This window comes from Pinus tabuliformis, chromosome 6 (genome assembly GCF_031772625.1).
Source record: "Pinus tabuliformis cultivar Carrire ecotype Pingquan chromosome 6, CPIR1, whole genome shotgun sequence".
Classification (NCBI taxonomy): domain Eukaryota; kingdom Viridiplantae; phylum Streptophyta; class Pinopsida; order Pinales; family Pinaceae; genus Pinus; species Pinus tabuliformis.
This window is the reverse complement of record NC_142292.1, coordinates 1,910,554,703-1,910,567,311: the sequence shown is the minus strand read 5'-3', so window position 1 is coordinate 1,910,567,311 and position 12,609 is coordinate 1,910,554,703.

Genomic DNA, 12,609 nt, shown 5'->3' with positions numbered 1-12,609 from the left:
TGAGTGGTAGTGCAGAGCCTTGATGACTTGAGTGCCTTGAAAGCATTGATGGCTCGAAAGCCTTAGTGGCTGCAATGGAGCCTTGCCTTAGTTGCTGCGGTGGAGCCTTGGTGGCTTTTTCGAGAGTCCGGGTGGTTAGTTGTGTAGTGAGCCTTGGTGGGTGAAGCGTGGAACCTTTCTTCTCTTGTGCAGAGGTGGAACAACGTGGAATGGAGCCCTAATCTATATGCTGGTCAACGCAACAAACAATCTGGAACAATGCGGCATTTAGCCTCGTCCCGGTGCGCTGATGGCTCCTTTCCTTAAGCAAATCAATTCCAACGCGGTCAAAAGCATGGATCCGATATTTAATTTCCGCGTTGGTTCTCCTGTCGTGTTTTTGTTCGAGGCTGAATGTGCCAAGTTGATTGTCGATGTGGTTTGAGAGTCGCGCATGCTCATGTTTGATGCGACTTCAAGTCAGACCCGAGAGATCATTGCGTATGCTAGTTTTCTGGAGATTATAACCTACAAATCGTGTTTTTTCGTTGATTGCATCGTGCAGCAGCAAAACCACCATGGATTTCCCTGGACAGCCTTCAGCCGACTGTGGTATTTTACGAATGGGCTCCGATCAGTGCGATATGGCGACGCGTGTCCACAGTACGGTTTCAAAACCGCTAATTCCCCGGCCAGTAAAGTTCCTACGATTGGGGGCTCCGGGGGATTGCAGTCAACCGCCCGATCAGATCAACGGTCATGGCAGCACGGTACATGGTTCTTGGTTATCAGGCTGACCTCCGTACGGTTGACTTGAAGTGTTTTGGTTGACAGCATATCCCTGTCACTAAAGCATTTAAAAAAAAAATAATGTGGTCATAAACTTAGGTAAAGTCTTTTAAATTTATTATATTTTACTATGTACAGGAGTATGGCATAGTAAACTCATGTAAGTTTCTTTTATTGTTGTATATGTAATGTAATATGTTTTTTTTGGACGCGTATTGTAATGCAAGCAAAGAAAAAAGGCACAACAGTGCGAAATAGAGAGGGCGAATGTAGTTTTGTTAGAAAAGGGAAATGAAAATCTAGCAGCGTGAGGGAAATATATGCAAATATATGCAGCAGCACATATGTATTTTTGTTGAATGAAATGTAATGTGAAAAATGGATATGTAAGAGTTTTTTAATTTACAGTAGTAAATGTAAAAGAAATTTTTACACACAGTAGTGTAAAATTTCTAAAAGAGACAGAGTAATTTTTTTGGAAGTTCTTGGTGAATCTCTCTGTTAAGAGGAAGAAGTTTGTATCACGCATTTTATTAATGAATATAAAGTTTTTATGTATGTGGAAAACTCTGTATGCTCAGAAATTTTATTTGCTTCCGTGTGTGAAAGATCTTGTGGCAAAAACAGAGCATCATTCTCTGTTCAGTGATTTTGTTTTGGAATTTACCAGAAAAATCCCATCAGTGGTATCAGAGCTTTTCCAGGCTCTTTGAAGGTGTCAAAAAAGCTGAAGGAATGATTTCTACCTGCAGCACCTTCTCCAGCAGAGTGAAGACTCAGTCAAAAAATCCAAGGTATTTCTCAAGCTAATTTTTCTATGTTACTATTGAAGACAGTCAGTTATTTTAGATACATAGTCAAATGGCGAGGTCAAAGAAAAAGGTCTCCAATCCTCCTAAAAATGTGTCTCCCTCTACTATTAAAGTAGAAGACAATCAATTTGAAAGCATTCTATTTAAGGCTCCAAGGCTCACTGGAAACTTTAATATATGGGAAGTAAAAATGAGGACTTTCTTACAGTCTCAAGGGATTGAAATTTGAGAATCAGTGACTGATGATAGCAGGATGGATAGAGAATCCAAGGAGTACAATGCAAAAGCAACAAAGACAATCTTGAATGGGCTACCTGATTCAGTAAAGAAGAATCTAGGAAAATATTCATTAGCAAAGGATATATGGGACAAACTTCATGATCTTCACTCAAAAGGAGATCCTGAACCCATCATAGAAGCTGAAAATGAGAATGATGACATCAAGGCTGAAGCAAACCTAGAAGATGAAAAGAATGAAAAGGATTTTGTAGAAGAACTCCTCGCTCAACTTATGACTGCCATGGAAGAGATTAACAATTTGAAAAAGGAAAATGAGGCACTTAAGAAGACAGTTCCAGTTGGTAACCAAGATCAAACAAGGAAGAATGTTGACCTCATCAAGCTTCAAATACAAGAAAGGGATGAAGAGCTTGCCAAGCTTAAGAAGGAATTGAATAAAGCAAAGAAGCAAGAAAATACCTTGTCAAGTCAACTTGAACAAAGGCACAAGAGCGTGAACAAACTTGAAGAAGAGATTGGTCAGTACAAGGTAGAGGTCTCCTCCCTTAAGTCGCAATTACAAGAAGCCAGGAAACAAGCACAAGAAGCTAAGAAGAAAATGGAGAGCAGTCAAGAAAAGAATGAAGAAATCTTCAAAATGAAGTCAGATATCATCACCCTTAAAATAGTAGTAGCTGAAGCTACTCGTAGCAAGGAAGAAACTGAGGAACAACTTGCAAAGAAGAATAATGAGTGTGAAATATTGGAAGAAGAGATTGTCCTCCTCAGAAAAAAGGTTGAAGGGATGAACAAAATCATGAAGAGATCTCAAGCCTTGGATGACATGCTCAGCTATCACAGATGTCCATCTAATAAATCAGGACTCGAGTATGCAGGTGAACCCTCAAACAAGAATGAAAATGCTTTAAGCAAAAGAGATGTGAAGAAGCCAGAAAGAAATTGTGATTTTCCTAGTTCCAACAAAGGCAAGGAGAAAGATCAAGGCTACAATAGAAGAAATCATATTCCAAAAAGAAATGCAGATGATGTCAAAGAGGCAAGAGGCAATGGTTATCATCAAAGGATCTCAAGGCAGAAAGGCTTCAGAAGTACATCAAGGAAACCTCTATCTCTCGGGTACCAAAGCTCATTTTTTGGTTATTGTTATTCTTGTTCAAACTTTGGTTATATGGCAAAAAACTGTAAGGCATCTCATAGAGATAGATGTTATAGTCTCCAACAACCTCCAAGAAACAATTTTACAGGAAGAAATCATGAAATCTTATTCATGAACAATGTAGAATGTTTCAAGTGTCATAACATTGGTCATATGGCACGTGATTGTAACTTAACATGGGCTCTTACACAAGCTAGAACCATCCAAAAGAAGAAAGTTACACAAGTATGGAGAAGGAAGGAAATACAGTCCGAAAGTCCCTTGTGCTCTCCAGTCAATCTAAGTTTTTTTTTAGAAGACTCTGCCAAAAGGAGACGATGCATACAGTTAGGGGGAGTCTGTAATTCTTGATCATTATTGCTGAACTATATTAACAGTCATTTTTTATGAAGAGCTTCTTATAAGGGAGAGATATGGAATTAAATCTGCCATAAAAGCAGAGAAGAAAAGGTTGTAGGATAGCTTGGAGATGCAAAGGTTGGAAATCTTGCCTGAGGCAGAGAGAAAGAGGATATTACATGATTGGAGTGCCTGAGCACAATAGTGAAAGCGATGAAGGGAAAGCTAATATGAATGGGCAGAAAAGTTGTGAGTTTTTTGAGGAAATGTATGGGTATGACTGATAACCCAGCAGTTGAAATTAAAGGGGAGTGTTTAAATATTAATTTAAACTGCTCAGTTTGCCGAATCCGCCATCGTGCAGCAGCAAAACCACCATGGATTTCCCCGCATCGCCTTCTGCCAATTGTGATATTTTACGAAGGGGCTCCGATCAGTGCGATATGCCGACGCGTGTGCACAGTACGGTTTCAAAACCGCTCATTCCCCGGCCAGTAAAGTTCGTGTGATTGGGGGCTCCGGGGGATTGCAGTCAACTGCCCGATCAGATCAACGGTCATGGCAGTAGGGTACATGGTTCTTGGTTATCAAGTTGACCTCCGTGCGATTGACATGAAGTTTTTTGGTTGACCGTCGGTTCCTGTCACTAAAGCATTTAATAAATAATTTAATGTGGTCGTAAACTTAGGTAAAGTCTTTTAAGTTTATTATATTTTACTATGTACGGGAGTATGGCATAGTAAACGCATGTAAGTTTTTTTTGTTGTTGCATATGTAATGTAATATGTTTTTTTAGACGTGTATTGTAATGCAAGAAAAGAAAAAAGGCACAGCAGTGCGAAACAAAGACAGAGCAGAGGGTGAATGTAGTTTTGTTATAAAAGGGAAATGCAAAGTAAATCTAGCTGCGTGAGGGAAATATATGCATCAGCGCATATGTATTTTTGTTGATTGAAATGTAATGTGAAGAATGGATATGTAAGAGTTTTTTTTATTTACAGCAGTAAATGTAAATGAAATTTTTACACGTAGTAGTGTAAAATTTCTAAAAGAGATAGAGTAATTTTTTTTGAAGTTCTTGGTGAATCCCTTTGTCAAGAGGAAGAAGTTTGTATCAGGCATTTTATTAATGAATATAAAGTTTTTATGTATGTGGAAAACTCTGACTACTCAGAAATTTTGTTTGCTTCCATGTGTTAAAGATCCGGTGGAAAAAACAGAGCATCATTCTCTGTTCAGTGATTTTGTTTTGGAATTTACCAGAAAATTCCCATGAGTAAGTTCGATGGGTGTGAATTATACAAATTGGAAATTTAAATTGTTTGGGAGAAGAGGAAAACAAAGTGAAAGTGTTGTTGAAGATGTGAGTGAAAAATATCATCATCCCTCACATCAGAGAGTGGAAATATGTTAATGGTATTTTGGTGATTGGCAAGGATCTCTATGAGATGAAGAATACAAATCACCTATTTTCCCTTAAGAGTAAGAATTTTTTTATTACCATTACCTTTAATGGTATGAGTAATAATTATCAGATAGGGGTGGCATCCAAGGAGAAATCTCCCACTTTCGAAGAATCGACATGCATCTTGATGCAGGAAGAAGAAAGGTGCATGAATTTGAAGCCTGAGAATACAGATCTAGCATTGATAGTGAAGAAAAATCCTTTGAAAGGGAAACGAGGAGGAGGATAGAAGAGTAGTGGTACACCTCAGAAAAAGCCATTTCAATGTATGATTCTGGAACCAACTACTTTTACTGTGGTAAATATGGTCACATTGCTAGAAAGTGTTATAAGAAAAATAATGTGAAGCTCGATGCAGACATAAGAGACATATAGGGAACTTTGTTGACAAAGATGAGAATCATGATCTCAAACTATTTTTGTCTGATTCTTCTCTCTCTGCTAAAATTGATGAGGGAAAAACTTGGTTTTTTATTTCTAGATATTCAAGTCACATGACATGTAATAAGTACTAGTTTGAAAGTATTAAAGACACCAACAGTGGTGCTAATATCTACCTTGGTGATGATAGAGCTTACGAGATTAAAGGGTATGGAGATATTCCTATGGTATTTCCCGATGGTAATATTAGGTGCATCGAAAATGTCATGTATGTACCAGGCATTAAAAATAATTTGATCTCTGTTTCCATGATTGTGGATTAGAACTTGAAGGTAGAAGCTTTCAAACCCTGTTGTGTCATAAAGGATTTGTTGGATCATCAGAAGTCGGTTGCATCTGGAATACAAGTTGGATGCATGTATAAGTTTAATGTCACAAGCATGTCATAACAAGCTTTAACTTCAACAACTTTGACATCAGAGAATAGTTGGCGTAAAATATTTGGACAAATCAGTCTTCATGACATATTGTTGTTATAAAAACAAGGTATGGTTAATGGACTTTCTATTTAAAAAAATGCACATGTTGATTGTGAACGATGTGCACTTGGAAAAATGCATAGGGATGAATTTCCCTCACATCTAAATAGAAGAAAGAGAGATATACTCGAACTTGTGCACAATGATATATGTGTAGTGATGCACACAAGATCATTAGGATGAGATTATTATTTGTTGATGATTGTAGAAGATATACATGGGTATATTTTATCACGAAGAAAGGTCATACTTTTCAATATTTTAAAGAATTCAGAAGTATGGTTGAAAAGCACACAATGAAGGCCATAAAAATTTCGTGCTTACAACATGGGTGAGAATACAAGTTTGGAAACTTCATCAAATATTGCAGGGACCATGGAATAATTCAGCAGTTTATAGCACCCTACACTCCACAATAAAGCATTGCAGAGAGAAAGAACATAACTCTCGTGGAGTGTGCACGCAACATGTTGAAAGCTAAGAACATATTTAATGGTTTCTTTGCATAAGCTATTAATACAGCAGTCTATTTAAAGAATAAGAGTCCAACGAAGAGCCTTGATATTAAGACTCCATTCAAGGTTTTTTATGATTTTAAGCTTGTAGTTAGTCATTTAAGAGTATTTGGTTCGAAATCATTTACACATATTCCTAAGGACGATAGGAAAAAATTGGATGCTAAGGACATACAATGCATATTTGTAGGGTATTGTTTTGATTTTAAAGCATGTAAACTGTTTAATCCATCTACTCATAAGGTATTTGTGAGTAGAGATGTTATATTCCATGAACATGTTGATGAAGGGAACAAAGAAAAAGGTTATGAGGAGTGGCACATGCCTTTGCTAATTGAATATATAAATGATGAAGCTAAAGAGAACCATGTGCAACAACAGCAACAAAAATAATAATCCAATGATGCAGGTACAATTAGCAATCCAAGTCCACTAAGGAGTGAGAAAGGTAGATTTGAGGCAATTCCACTACCAAGGAGATCAAGTAGGCAGACTCATTGACGAGGAAGGTATAGAGACTATGCTATTGTGATGAGTATTTTAAATTTTGTTGAGCCCTTAAATTATAATGAAGCAAGTCAGTATGATGAAAGGAGGGAAACTATGAAAGGATAATATTTGTCAATAATTAAAAACAGAACCTAGGAATTAGTTGAACTTCCAGAAGGGAAACAACCCATAGGTTGTAAATTGTTATATAAACTAAGTTCAAAGTAGATGGTAGTGTAAACAAATATAAATCTAGGCTATTAGGTAAATGGTACTCGCAGAAAGAAGGTATTGGTTATGAAGAGACCTTTTCTCCTGTAGCTAAGTTAAACACTGCTAGAACATTAATAGCCTTAGCTACAAAACATCATTGGAGGGTACACCAGCTAGACGTGAAAACTCCTTTTTTAAAAGAAAAATTGAAAGAAGAGGTATATTTAACACAATCTGAAGGGTTTATTGAACAGGGGCAAGAACATATGGTCTTGTTGTGCCCTACAACAACCCCCCATTTCATAACATTTTTATCACAAACAATTTACATATGAAATGGGTCCCTTTTAAAATTTTTAATTGGCATCAATAAACTTGTTCAAATAAGGTATGATAATTAAATGAATTCATGCAAAAAACCCTTGTTGAACAAATGATAAGCAATTTTTGGTTAAGTCCAAAAAAGTAATCGCAAGTTCGGTTGCCATCTTGGTTTTTCCCGATGCGATATCGCTATCGGCCATCGGCAATAGCCAATGCACACACAAAAGGGTACATACCTTTTCCCCGATGCGACGCGATATCGGCAATCGGCTATCGGCACGGCACTATGTCTTGTGAAAAATGTTTTAACACTCCGGCCTGATGCGATATCGCATATCGGCAATCGGTACAATTCTACGCATTTTCATAAGACGTTTATAGCCTTTCCCCGATGCGATATCACTATCGGCATTCGCTAAAAGCAATTGATACACATTCAGGGGTTATGTTCGCGCGCCGAATGCGATATCGCAATCGGCGTTCGCTAAAGAACTTTCCCAAGTGATAACGCCACACACACACTTCCGATGCGATATGATGACGCTTAATGATGACCTCAGTTCCAAAAGGTGATTATTTCAAAGCATTAAAGTTATATTTAAAATCGATTTGACAAAATCACAGATTTCAAAATGCCGTTAAGTAAAGGGATAAGGTAATGCATGCGTATTTAAAGCTTTGCCCCTTCGAATTAACGAGCAATTACGATTAGACCTTTGAAAAAATCTATTACACGCTTTAAGGGGTCATTCGGTTTAATAACTTAAGTAATGGTCATTTATGAAGCTGCAGGCCGTAAAATCACCATCATTGCATCTACGGTGCCTTCTCAAATCATTAGATCCGCAGCCTCTTTTAGGAATAATCTCGCCACGCTTCAAATTATATATTTATCCCGTTATGGATTGTCATTGTTATTTCTTTGTTACGATTTCTCTTGCACTTGTGTAGAATTTGACTACCGAGAGAAGTCTGAATATGATGGGAAAGAAGCTCAAGAAGGTGGCAGGTTCTACTGCGACACCTGCCTCAGGCCAAGCTGCTACAGCTTCAAGGAAAGGCTTAATCTCAGATACTACATGCACTGGTCTTACTGGTACTACATGGCAAGGGACATACAATTTGCTAGAAGGAGAACAACCAGAAGCGACAGTAATGGAGGCAAGTGCGGATGAACTAAGAAAGTCTGAGGCAACTCTTAAATATTTGACTGATTCTTTTCTGCATAGAATAGCAGCCAGGGAACAAGTCTTGCCTTATACTGATGTGGTACGTTGGGCAATTGAAGAAATTCCTCTCACTAATAGAACCTTCGTTTCTAAGGATGGAAGGATTTTCGGCTCCTTCAAGCCTGACGACTTGAGACGAATGTATCATTTGCCCAATCCCGAGCAAGTTTATAACAGAGCATTTGTGGAGAAATTCGCCAGAGAGAATGAATCACCAGCCGAACCTCTCCGAGATTGGAGGCAAAATCCAGCAAAACACAAGCAGGATATGTCGGGTAAGTACTCCAATGCCTCTCTGGCTTCACCTTACTGCTATGCTGGAATTATGATGTGTAGATTGTGGGGATTTCATGATTCTGCAAATATCCATGTTGATATGGTTCCCTTAATGGAAGCGGCCGTTAATAGTATAATTATGGATTGGGCCACTATCCTGTCTGATAAGTTGGTCTTAGCTATTCGTGAGTTTAGGGCCAAAACCAGAGTCACTGAGAGAAAAATCCCACCTTTTTATTACTCTGCATACATTATGGATGCCCTTTGTTTTAATTCTGAGTTTCCTGTCCTTGGTTGGAGATGGACAACCCATGACCCAACACCTATTCATTTGTATCATCGTAAATTGTGGAAACCCTCTCACAAAGACCATTTGTACCAAATTTGCAATGGTTTTATGGTTCCCGTTCACTATTCTATTTTTGACAGACCTATCCCTAGGATTTCCTATGAAGCCTCTTTTGACCTACCAGCCGTAGCCCATTGGTTCGGCGAAGAATGTTTTTCTTATATCAGAGTTTTTGGAAGCAAGGCCAGGCCACATGTTCTCCCCTTATACATGCCAGACAAATTGCTAGCCCGGGAAATCTCTTATCAGATAATGTCTGAAGGTGTTACCCAAACTCTCAAAGAAGAGAAGAAGAGAGGATGGCCATCTTTTCCTTTAAGAATTGGAGTTTATACGCTGCTAAATTATAAGCATGCAGAAAAGGAAGCAGCAAAACTCCAAACGCTATCTCTAGTTTCTATTCCCAATAGACTCTATGATCCGAAAAAGACTGCTTTCATTGCCTTGGAACAGGCTAAGCTGACAAAGGTTGTTCACCAAGAAGACCAGTTTGACGACCTATTCATGGGTGCTGATTCAATAAGCCAAGTCAAACAACTTGCTGCGATGAGATATGAAGATATGGAATTAACTGAATTTAATAAACTTAGAAAGCAAAGGTTGCAAACTTTGCCTCTAAAGTTATTATCTACAACCCCAACTTCATCCTCAAGTGAGCCTGATCAGCCAGAAATAAATTCACCTCCCGTTACAATTAGAGAACAGGAGGAAAGTCAAAGAAAGCTGCAGGCAGAAAGTCATAGAAGAGAACAAATAGAAAGGCAGCAAAAAGCACAAATTGAACAAGAGCAAAGAAGACAAAGGGAGATAGAAGAACAGAGACAAAGAGAAATAGAAGAACAGAGGAAACGAGAGGAAGAAGAAAAAATAAGGAAAGAACTGGAAGATAGGCAGAAAAAGGAATTGGAAGAACAGCAACGGAGAGTACAAGAGGAGCAACAGCGGGAGGCAAACGAAGAACAGCAGAGAATTGAAAAAGAAAAAGAACAGAATAAGCAAATCTCTGTTGATACTGAATTGATTAAGGAATGGAACCAATTTGATTCCATTATAAGTGGTAAAGAAGCCTCCAAAGACTCAGATGCCTTAAAGACTCCCGATACTACTGTTTCTCCGGTTCTTGAAGGAACCAGCGGCCCACCCACATTACAGAACGTAGAAGAAGTTACTCAGAATCCATCTGATCAAGTTGATCTTCAGGTAGAGGAAATTCCTCCTCTAGACATTTTCTACAGCCCTAAGCATAAAGCCGTTGTAAGACGCTCAAGGAAGAGGCGAAGGCTTGATCAACCTTCTGTTTCAAATGAGCAAACAGTCACGGGCAATGTCGTCTGGAAGGGAGAATTAAGTCCCTCTGAAGATTTAACAAAGCTGTCGCAATTTGCGGGAGCTTATTCAGCAGCAACCATTGACAAAGCATCCGAAGTGAGTCTTCTCTTGAAGACTAAAGAGCATGAGGTATATGCATTGCAAGCAGAAGTGATAGAGGCAAAGAATAAGGCGACACAGGCAGAAGAACAATTGCTGGCTCAACAACAAGAGAATCATTTGTTAACCCAGCAAATTGAAAAACTAAGGATAGACCAAAGTGACATTAAAGCACGTGAATTGGCAGAGGCATTATCACAGATGGAGGCATCAAATGAGATGTTAATGAAATCTAAAGAGGATCAAATAGTTCAGCTCTCAGCACAGCTTGAAGGTATCAAAGGTGCCAAGAGTATTGAAGATTTCAGAGCAGAGGCAACTCTGATAAATGGCGCTTTGATATCTTAGATCAGACTTTTGTGCCAACAGCTAGTTGAAGCTGAGTCACTTTGTGATATATCTACAGCAGTATGTGGGCAAATCGAGAAAGCCAGGACTAACTTGGATCAGGCCGAAGATGAAATAATAGAATATATTGAATGGCAAGATACTCCAGAAGGGCAAGCTGCTAATTTAGCCCGAATCAGTGAAACATACAAGAACATACTTTTCATGGAATGGGAAACACAGGTAATGAAGGCAGAGAGGGCAGCATCCAGGTGCAAAACAATTTCCAAAAACATGATCAATATAGTCAATGATACATTGTATCTGGCTAACATGATTTCACAATGCACACCTGGAAACATAACAACCGCGAATATGCTGGAGCACAAGAATTATCTTAAGCTGGAAGAACAAGGGCGGTTAATCGCTGGAGTGAATACCTTGACCTCCGATGCATACTGGCTTTTCCTGATTAAACCACATTCTCAAAGGTCGGCTCTTAACTGCCTAACTGACGCTCTCCGATACCTGATCGCCGATTTCCAAGATGCCACATATGATGCACAGCTGACTTCTCGCCTCAATACTCCACCAGAAGTAGAGCCAATGCTGGCGATATGTCAGCGAAAGAGTAAAGGCAAAGAGACAGCTGACTGAAGCATCGCCGCCGACTGCCGAATCACCCAAATGCAAAATGATATTTGTTGATGCCGATTTCTTAGTTTTCAGTTTTTAGATATTTAGTAGTTAGATTAGCATAGTATTTATAGACCCTTTCATTGTTTTGGAAAGGGTCGTAAAATTTTGTAAAAGACTAAAAGGCTGAAGTTTGCACTATTGTGCTTCAGTCTATATTCTTTTTTGAAACTCGACCACTGGTCCTTAATTTTACTTGGAATGCTGTTTAAGTAAATTGTGCACTATTGTCGTTTGCTTGGAATGCTTTCTGGTTGGAAGGAAGGACTGCGACATAGCGATTAATATATTGGATTGATCAAACAGCTTGCATGGTACTATTATCTGTATCTGTTCTCTTTTCAGTTATATGAATTGCTGTGTTATTACTTTGCTATTATTGAATACATGTATGTAATACAACAACAAGTCTGCATTTCATATCACTATTGAATGTTTTGTGATTTGTTATCTTTCACTCATGTATGTATCAATGATATAAATGACTGAGTGCAGTAATTCGCTATTATAGCTCTGCGTAACTACTTACGCAGAGAAATCTCAAATGATTAAACATCTATGCTTGTTGTTAGTGTCATCTATATGCCTGTCATTAAGCATAGTTTATCAAACGCTGTACTGTCTGAATTGATAAGTCCCGGGATTAGCTTATAGTTTTTTGTATTTCTTTTATAGTTTAGTTATTTTTTTATTATCATTTCATATCTTAAATCATCCATCCATCCCGTTCACTTATAATCTTTGGGAAACTGGTCCCGTTATCCCCAGTCGGAGCCACTATTCCAAACGGAAAAGGAGCTGCACTAAGTTCCGGACCGGGTGGTTTCCCCGATGTTGTTGCAACGAATTTCGGGGCCTCAACATTTTTGGCGCTAGAAGGAGGGCATCAACTGTGAATGGCAAGCAGGTCCAAGTCCACAAACCATTCTAAGAGTAATTCCCCCTCCAAACCATCTTCTCCTTCTCAATCACATGCTGGTTCTCCAGCACATGATCAAGAAAAAGAAGAATCAACCACCACTGCTCACACCCATAATATTTCAGAACATTTAAGTCTTGAATC